Raw genomic sequence first — 10,068 nt, 5'->3', positions numbered from 1 at the left:
CACCAAATCCGCCACCGGCCACCACATCTGGTGGTCGGAAATTATAAAATACCCTCAAATCGACGCTTTATTTACCATAAAGCCCAATCTAAGGTTATTTTAACCTAAAAGCTTACCAAACGTCGTAGATCTGAGATAATTTCCTTCGTCGTTTCGATTCTCCGGTGACTCGTGGGCTCTCAAGACGGCGATTTCCTCGGTAAGTCTCATTTTTCTTCTCCTCTTTTATTTGGTTGTTGTTTTTGCTTGTTTGGTGGTGCTCTCTGTTTTCTCTGCCGTAGCTCTCTGTTGTTCTTGCTCTCCGTGGCTGTCTCCGATTCTTCCTCTCAGTTCTCCTTTTATTTGCAGGTGAGTCGAGGCTTTTATAGCCTCGACGAAATACTCCTCGGACCGGTCACAGAAGGGTTTCTCGGTGAGTCACCATAGCTATGGTGGTGACTCACCATAGAACTCGACGTGGGGCGATGACGAGGCGTTTCTGGAGGCTTCGATGGGGGCGGCGTGGCATTACAGCAACGGTTGGAGCAACGCCTAGCAGTTGAAGCATCGGCAGCAGACTGTGGCCTTCTGGAATCAACGAAGGCGACTGGGATGTTACAAACACTAAATTTGGTTTAGGGTTTAGCTAGATCCGGGTTGGGCTTGTATCTGATTGGGCCTGGGCATATAAACTGGGCCGAATTGATTTGTAATTGGGCTCCGAGTTTTGGGCCTGCAATGTATTAAAATTAATTAATTATTTAATATAATATATATAATAATAAAACAAAATAATAATATAAAAAAAAAATGAATAAAAACTAGTGTCTTCAATTGCCCCTCTTTGTTCATTCTCGTGCTAACGAGAATAGGGCAAAGACGAAAAGACAATAAGTTTTTTTTCATTTGACTTCATTTTATTGATGGAAATATTGAACAAGTTCTTCTTTGGGATTAGTTCTTCTCATTATGAACTTTTCCACTGGGGATGACAATTTATCTCCTTTTGTGATGTAATCTAGCAAAAAGTTGAACAAATTCTCCTCCTTTTTCATATGAGTTCTTCTCATTATGAACTCCTTCTGGAAATATTGATACTGATCTATCTCATTCTATGATAGCATCAAACAAAGGTTGAACAAGCTCTTCTCATTATGAACTTCTTCTTCCTTCAGATGAGTTCTTCTTATTATGAACTCTTCCTGGCAATACTGATCCATCGAATGATGAAATCGAGCAAAAAGTTGAATAAATTCTTCTCATTATGAACTTCTTCTCTTCAGATGAGTTCTTCTTATTATGAACTCTACCTGGTAATGCTGATCCATCGAATGATGAATTCAAGCGAAAGGTTGAATAAGTTCTTCTCATTATGAACTTCTTATTCCTTCTTCAGATGAGTTCTTCTCATTATGAACTCTACCTGGTAATGCTGATCCATCGAATGATGAATTCAAGCAAAGGTTAAACAAGTTCTTCTCATTATGAACTTCTTCTTCCTTCTTCAGATGAGTTCTTCTCATTATGAACTCTTCTGGAAATGCTGATGACCCTCAAAAAGCTCCCGAAGGCTTTTTGGAAACATCATGCACTGTAGGACTTACAGATGACCCTAAGGCTTTGAAAACATCAAAAAGCTCCCGAAGGCTTTTTGGAAACATCATGCACTGTAGGACTTACAAATGTGAGAAATAGTTTACTAAGTAAGAAACTATGAAAATCGTTTTCTTACTATTCAAAATTTCATTTTTAGAAAAGATTGTATGAGAAACTATGAAATCATTTCTCTATTTTCAAAATAACATGTTGATGGGTAACATGCCCCAATCTCAAGATAAGGCGTTGGAAATATTTACTAAGTAAAAAACTAAGGAAATCGTTTTCTTACTTTTAACAATTTCATTTTAGAAAAGATAAAATGAGAAGCTATGGAATCATTTTCTCATTATTATTTTTGGAAATAACATGTTGATTGGGTAACATGCCCCAATCTCAAGATAATGTTCATCTTGTGGATTGCGTCCATCTATTCTTCAGATGTTGGCGTGATTCTTGCATTCGAGGTTTTGAATTCTACATTTTTCTTGTAAGGTATTGTTCATCATGAATCTTCTTTTTCATATGAAGATCTGCAAACCTTATGTTTGAATGCATTATCAATGTAATGCATTGTCTATTGTGTAAATGATATTCTTATGAATGCATGAATGTTGATGCAATCTTTATTTGACTTCAAAGTGGTGAACTTGGTCTTCTTCACTTCATCATTTATTGCCAGGGTTACCTCTGGATATCAGTGTAGAAAATTATGCTATCAGCTTGCATTTCTGCAGAATCATTTGATCAACTTGTATCTTTGCATTTTCTTTGCTTCATGAAAGTCTCAGAAGAAATGTTTCATTTGCGGAACTCTTGCTGTAGTCAAAATTATTACCCTGATGCCCCATTTTGTCTTGGTAACACCGGCTTTCTTTGTCTGGACTTGTGTAGAAATCCAATAAAGCTTTCATCTTTGAAAAGAGAATCTATCATCTTTAAAAAGAGAATCTATCATCTTTGAAAAGAGAATCTATCATCTTTGAAGAGTGTAGATGTAGATATGCCTGACTCCGCAGGGATTAATTAGGAGAGTAGAGTCTGTTCTAATTTAACTCTTGAAACACATCACAAGGAAGATTTATTCCAATTCCTTCATGTCTCCAACATATAATCAGATCTCGAATAAGGCAACTTGGACCATATCATGTCGAGATGCTTAACAACAACCTGTCGTTCAACCTTAGTTGGCGCCACTAGTTTCTTGTTGTTAAAATTTCAGCTCTCCTTCTGTGGAAAGAAATCTTCATTATATCTCACTTTTAATCTTGGGGTTGAAGAAGACAGACTTCATCTTATATCAATAAAGGAAACATATGATAACAACATTGGTTTAGCATCGGAATAACTGGTTCGTAAAAACATTTGACAACACATTCATCATTTCTTGTGGTTTTACTCAGATGTAAAACATTTGACAACACATTCATCCTTTCTTGTGGTTTCTGCCAAGATTTCTCAATCATTGAAACTCTTTGCATATTTGTTCAAAGCTTTTGTATGATGTCACAAGATCACTTGAGAACAAAACTTAATGGGAATACAAGTGAGATGTTGGTGTGTTTCATGACCAAAACTTGATCAAATTCACAAAATATGCTAGTGTCGAACTGAATAAGAGACATTAATTGATCTCGATATCATCTCGGGCAAGGGCACGTGTAATACTGATCACGTTTTCTTCTATAATGAGCATTGTAGAGAGTAGAAACACTTCAGCTATAGGATCCATGTACAGAAAGATATATGTGGAATTCTTGCTGCTGGGGATGAAACGCACATGATAAAACCCAAATAGATAAAAATTCAGTTCAGCCTGGCTGGCAATGATAACCCCAATAATAGCGGGAATAACAGTAATGTAAGTGAGTCGAGTTCTCCCTTTCCAATGTCATCGAAAAAACTATTGTGAAAAACAGCTTCGTAATCCCAACAGTATGGTTGTAACTAACTGCCAGGAATCTCAAAGAAATATTTCCAATCATCACTGACACACAGAATACAAAATTCAAAGCTGAGATCTTAAGGAAATGAACCCTGGATCGAGTAGTCTGCCTAGGGACCATCTTTATCCATGATGTAGTTTAACACACTGTCATGTGACAAATGGTTTAAGAAGATTGGGTTTTTGAAACCATACTTGCTGAGTATATGTTTGTTCAACATATGATCAATATGTATTGCTTGATGAACGAAGCAATTATGTATAGTCAGCTCGACTGTCACTGTTTCAGCATTTTCATTCTTCATATCTTTATGTCTCATTGGAAATATTTGTTCAAGGCAATAATCTTGACACATGATGATATGGGCCTTTAGCATGCCCTAACATTGGCTAATACAAGTGTTCAAAATGCATCAACAGTCCTGATTCTGATTGAAAGGGGCTTTCAACATGCCCAACATTTTGCTGATATAAATATTCAGAATACTTTAATATTCCTGATTCTGATTGAAAAGGGTTTTCAGCATGCCACAACATTCGCTTCTTGTTAATTTGAGCCTTCAAAATGTCCCACATGGATCTGTCTGAAAGAACTTTTAAAATGCCCCAACATTTGCTGATACAGATGTTAAAAGTGTGCTCAACATTATTTCTTGTTGAGATGAGCCTCCAAGAATGCCCAAATATTCATATTGTTGTGAGCATTCAAAATGCCCCAATATTATATTTTTGGTTGAAATTGGCCCTCAAGATGTCCCTCTAGATCTGTCTGATTTACTCTCAATGTCTGTTTGACTGAAATGTCATGATCCCCACGAGGTCCAATTTTGACAATGAACTGTTGTAGGTACTTGTGGCTTTATTCATGCCCCAAATCTGTTTATCTTGAATACTCTTATTCTGGTGTCACTAATCAGTAGTACTGTCAAGTAACTGGAGAAATTCTCTTCATGTTGTCACAAACTTAAGAAGTACTCAATCATTCTGACAGAAACGTCTGAGATATGTGTCTTCTGAATGAGGTGACCATTTTCTGTATCTGGAGGGATTTAGTCAAACAGAGCAGTAAAATAGCTTGGTAATCCGTTCCATGCTGACACAGTGGCTTATCATCTTTCAGCGAAGGCCATCTCTGAAATATACTTTTATGTGGGAGAGAAACCAATTTATGAGAACAGTAATCTGATGAAATAACAAGATTACATATAGAGTGGTACATGCTCATCAAAAATCCACACCCATGCAACATGTTGATTCTCATAACAACTCATCTGATTATGAAGCGATCTTTCAGGATGATTTCACAGATATTGATAGTTCTTTCTGATACCGAGGAAATCCTGAATTCTGATTCTGATGAGGAGAATAAACTGTTATACTTGACAAAATAGGATATTCAGAGGTTGAGGCTTCAATAGCCATGGAGAGATGTGGTCTGAATTCATCAATTACAAAGTTGACAGATTTCATATATGCTGCTCAAATGGCTAAGGCTGCTGACACACTTCTTCTGGTAGAATATAGGAAGCCATTATGCAATGATCCCAATTACAAGAAAAGGCTAAACTCGAGCTATGATTTTTGGAAAAGGAAGAAAGAAGAAGCTTAAAAAGAAGCTTCTTAATGAAAACGATCATGCGATTCATCTTCTAAATCCGATGATTGGTTTTGGATTTCCTACCGAACCAGATCAGATAACTCAAAGAACACTTCCAGAAGATGCTATTGGGTCTCCTTATTTCTACTATGATAACATGGTGGTTGCTTCAGTTGGTGTTTGGACCAAAACATCATAGTACTTATACGATGTAGAGCTAGAATTTGTAAATTTGAAGCATTTTTGTACTGCTGTATGGAAAAGGGCTATATTCATAATCTGCCAATTGAGAACAGATTTCTTCTTCCAAATAACTCTATGATGGTAATGATTTGTTTGCTTTTCAACAATGATTGCAAACGTTGATAAGACTTACTTTGTATTCCATGCACTTAAAAGTATTAACATAAAGTGATATTCAGAAATCTTTAGCTTATTTCAAAATTATGTTAATCCATTTACAAAATAAAATAATAAATTGAATTTCGAAAATAAATTGAATCTTAAAAAAAAAAATTGAATTTAGAGAAACTAAACTTAGAATTTATTAATAAATAAATAGAATTGTATTCAAAGTTATGCAAGCATATGAATGATAAAAATTCAAATGACTCAACAAATTATTAGTATAAGTATTTCTAAATTAATCAAATTGATATAATTTAGAGTACTGATGTAAGCTTTTGTCTGGAAGATCTCAAACGTTGTCAGAATGCTTGTAGATGTGAAGTTCCTCCCAAACTATCAAAATCTTAAAAGGGTTCAATTGCCAGATGCCTAATATCAACATGCATTTGAGATGCCCTTTCAGGTTTTCAACTCAAATCCTTCTTTTGGTTGCAAGACGCCCTTTGCAGGTTTTCATCTTGACCATCTTTTTTTATTTTCTTTTGTTCATTTTTTTAAGCATAATATTTTGACAGAATCTGAGTTTATTGGGTTCTCAGAATTTTCCATCCATTTCTGCCAAGATAAACGCTCTTCCGGAAAAGGCCTTTTTACAACGTATGGCCCTTCAGGCATCCATTTCCCACGGAAATCTTATGTATAGGCAAGATCTTTTTTAGTACTAGATCACCCTCTTGGAATTCTCTTGGATGTACTTTCTTGTCATGAGACTTCATCATCCGTTTTTGATACATATGTCCATGACAAATAGCTTTCAATCTTTTCTCAATAAGGTTCAATTGATCAAATCGAGCTTGGATCCATTCAGATTCATCCAATTTACTTCTCTCAAAATTCGAAGCGATGGAATCTCGACTTCAATTGGTAAGACTGCTTCCATCCCATAGACTAAAGAAAAAGGCGTTGCCCAGTAGATGTTCGAACAGTAGTTCGGTATGTATATAAAGCAAAAGGTAACTTCTCGTGCCAATCTTTGTAAGTTTCAGTGGTCTTTGTAATGATTCTCTGATGTTCTTATTTGCTGCTTCAACTGCCCCATCATCTTTGGACGATATGCCACTAAGTTTGCATGTTTGATCTTAAATTGTGCACAAAGTTTGGTCATCATTTGTTGTTCAGGTTCAGAGCATTATCTGTAATGATCCTTTCTGGTAGCCATACCGGCAAATTATTTCTTTCTTTATGAATTTGCAGACTGTGGACCTCTTAATATTGGCATATGAAGCAGCTTCAACCCACTTGGTAAATAGTCAATTTCCACAAGGATGAAACAATGTCCATTCGATGCTTTTGGTGTGATTGCCCCAATGACGTCTATTCCCCACATAGAAAATGGCCAGGGTGCTGTCATTACATGTAAAGAGATGGGGGTACATGATTATCTGCATATATTTGGCATTTATGACATTTCCTTGCATAATCAATGCAATCTGTGTGCATGGTAGCCCAATAATATCCATATCTCATTATTTTTCTAGCCATGGAAAGACCATTTGCATGTGTTCCACATATTCCACTGTGTACTTCCTCAATGATGCTTCTGGCTTCGTTGTTATTTACACATCTCAATAGCATTTGATCATTGCTTCTTCTGTACAAAATCTCACCATCAAGAAAGTATCCAGCAGCCATTCTTCTCAATGTTCTTTTATCAATTGCAGATGCATTTTGTGGATAACTTTGATACTTATATTACAAGATATCATAATACCATGGTTTGTTATCTGCCTCTTCTTCCACACTGTAGCAATTTGCAGAACTTCATATACTTGCATTTCGATTGACATTATATCAACTTTCTTAGTTGCCTGAAACATAGCAGCTAATGTAGCCAAAGCATCTGCCATTTGATTTTCTTCTCAAGGGAGATAATTGAATGTGACTCTCTCAAATTCTTTCACTAATTCGAGGGTAAAATTTCGGTATTCCAACAATTTGGGATCTTTTGTTTCCCAATCACCTCGTAATTGATACACCACTAACGATGAATCTCCATATATCTTGAGACATTTAATTTTTCTTTCCATGGCTGCTTTCAATCCCATGACACAAGCTTCATATTCCGCCATGTTATTGGTGCAAAAGAACTCCAGTCTGCTTGTAAAGGGATAATAAATTTTCTGGAGAAATTAACACTGCCCCGATTCCTCGTCCCAAGGCGTTGGATGCTTCATCAAAGTAAAGCTTCCAAGATTCATCATTTGTTATGACTTCTTCATTCATGGATATGCATAACAAATCTTCATCTGGAAAATTAAAACTCAAAGGCTGATAATCATCTGATACACGACTGGCCAGAAAATCAGCTATGACACTTCCTTTTATCGCTTTTTGGTTGACATATACAATATCAAACTTGGATAATAACATCTGCCATCTAGCCATTCTGCTGTCAAAGCTGGTGATTCCATTAAGAATTTCAAAGGATCAAGTTTGGATATCAACCAAGTAGTATGATATAACATGTATTGTCTGAGTCTTCGAGTAGCCCACACCAAGGCATAACATAATTTTTGTATTGGTGGATATCGAATTTCACAATTAGTAAATTTCTTGCTCAGATAATAAATGGCTTTTTCTTTTCTTCCAGATTCATCATGCTGTCCCAGTACACATCCCATCGAATTTCAAAGACTGTCAAGTAGAGAATTAACGGTCTATCAGGCATTGGTGATACTAAAATGGGGGCATTGGATAAATATTTCTTAATAATATCCAAAGTTTCTTGACATTCATCATTCCAGACTTCAAGATTGTTCTTTCGAAGTAATTTGAACACTGGATCACATTTGTCAGTTAATTGAGAAATGAACCGAGATATATAATTTAATCTTCCCAAAAAGCCTCAAACTTCTTTTTTTGTATTGGGTTGTGGAAGATCTGAATGACTTTTACTTTATCTGGATCAATCTCGATTCTGGGCATGTAAACTGGGCCGAATTGATTTGTAATTGGGCTCCGGGTTTTGGGCCTGCAATGTATTAAAATTAATTAATTATTTAATAATAATATAATATAATAATAAAACAAAATAATAATAAATAAAACAAATGAAATAAAACTAGTGTCTTCACAAGCGAAGATCTTTCATTTTGGTTCGATTAGTTTGATCGAGGAACCATGCAAGTCAGCTCAACTTGGAGCAATAAACATTTCCGAGAAGTCCAGCAGCATCCTCTCTCATGATCCAAATTTAAGATTTCCACTGTGGCCAGAGGCAGCTCGTAAAGGAATAATGAGCATATGGGATCAAGCAGACCTTATTAAGGTATGAATTTGATTATAAGACTTGTAAATGAATCTCATACTCCATTAAAATACAGGCTAATCTATGACAATTCAGGTAAGTGAGGATGAGATTACTTTATTAACCGAAGGTGGCGACCCCTACGATGTAACGTGGTGATGAGAACCTGTTTCATCCTAATCTTAAGCTTTTAATCCTAACCGAGGGGCCAGCAGGTTGTAGGTATTACACCAAAGTAAGCTAGATCTTAAGGTTATTAAGAATTTCATTTATAGTTCTTAACATGTAATTTTCATAAACAATCGACCTATATATCCACCGCAGACTTTCAAGGGGAGGGTTCCCGGCATCAAAATTAAACCTTTTGACACTACGGGTGCTGGCGATGCTTTTGTTGGTGGCTTACTGAGCAGCCTAGCTTCTGATTTAAATCTGTTTGAGGCAGGGATTTAAATCGGGGTCACGGTCGCGTTTATCACGATTGCGGGAATAGCGAGCGTTATTGCGGTGATTGCGGGTGTCGCAGTCATATAATAACGGTCGCATAGGGTACCTCTACGCTATATCACGGGCACTATCACGGTCGTGAACCGCTATTTAAATCCCTGGTTTGAGTTACTCATATTTCTCACATAAAGTAGAGTAAATGATCTTCAAACTGGGATTCGAGGTTCATTGTTCTAATCTATAACACCATTGTTTCATGAGCAACATATAAAAGAATTCATCTTTCTGAAAGGACGAGATGCGGTTAAGAGAAGCCTTAGCTTTTGCAAATGCCTGTGGAGCCCTGACGATAACAGTCTTAACAGAGCGAGGTGCAATTCTCGCGCTGCCCACAAAACAGAGTTCGTGATGCCTTAACCAAACATCATTCATCGTAGTTTACCCTAATAATAAACATGATTTTTATTAATATTTGATTTCTTTACCAATTAAATTAATTATTATTCAGTTTAAAATATATTTATATTGTAGACACCCGCTTTTGTCCGGGTTTTTTATTATTATTATTATTATTATTATCGTTATTTATTATTATTAATTAATTACATATATTTTTGCAGGCCAAATTAAGGCCTGATTACAAAGTGACCCAGCTGACCCATTACAACAACCCGAAGCCCAATTGGCCCAGAGACCAGAAGCCCACTGCTAACCCAGACCCAACCTAGCAGATTAGGGTTTCAAACCCTAAAACATATTAGGGTTTCAAACCCTAATCCCCTACTCAGTCGCCGCTTCTGTTTGGACTTCCAGCCGCCGTGTGACTTCTCAGCTTCCCAGACGCCGCCA

At 36.4% G+C, this 10,068-nt stretch overlaps 1 pseudogene; it reads left to right on the top strand.

Moving 5' to 3' along the window:
- Nucleotides 1-281: 281 nt before the first annotated feature.
- On the top strand, nt 282-9,650 carry LOC120177379 (annotated as a pseudogene).
- Nucleotides 9,651-10,068: the final 418 nt, after the last annotated feature.

The sequence above is a fragment of the Hibiscus syriacus genome, unplaced genomic scaffold, assembly GCF_006381635.1.
Source record: "Hibiscus syriacus cultivar Baekdansim isolate YM2019G1 unplaced genomic scaffold, ASM638163v2 tig00112285_pilon, whole genome shotgun sequence".
Taxonomy (NCBI): domain Eukaryota; kingdom Viridiplantae; phylum Streptophyta; class Magnoliopsida; order Malvales; family Malvaceae; genus Hibiscus; species Hibiscus syriacus.
The sequence above is the reverse complement of the archived record's forward strand: the minus strand, read 5'-3'. Positions and strand labels throughout refer to the sequence as shown.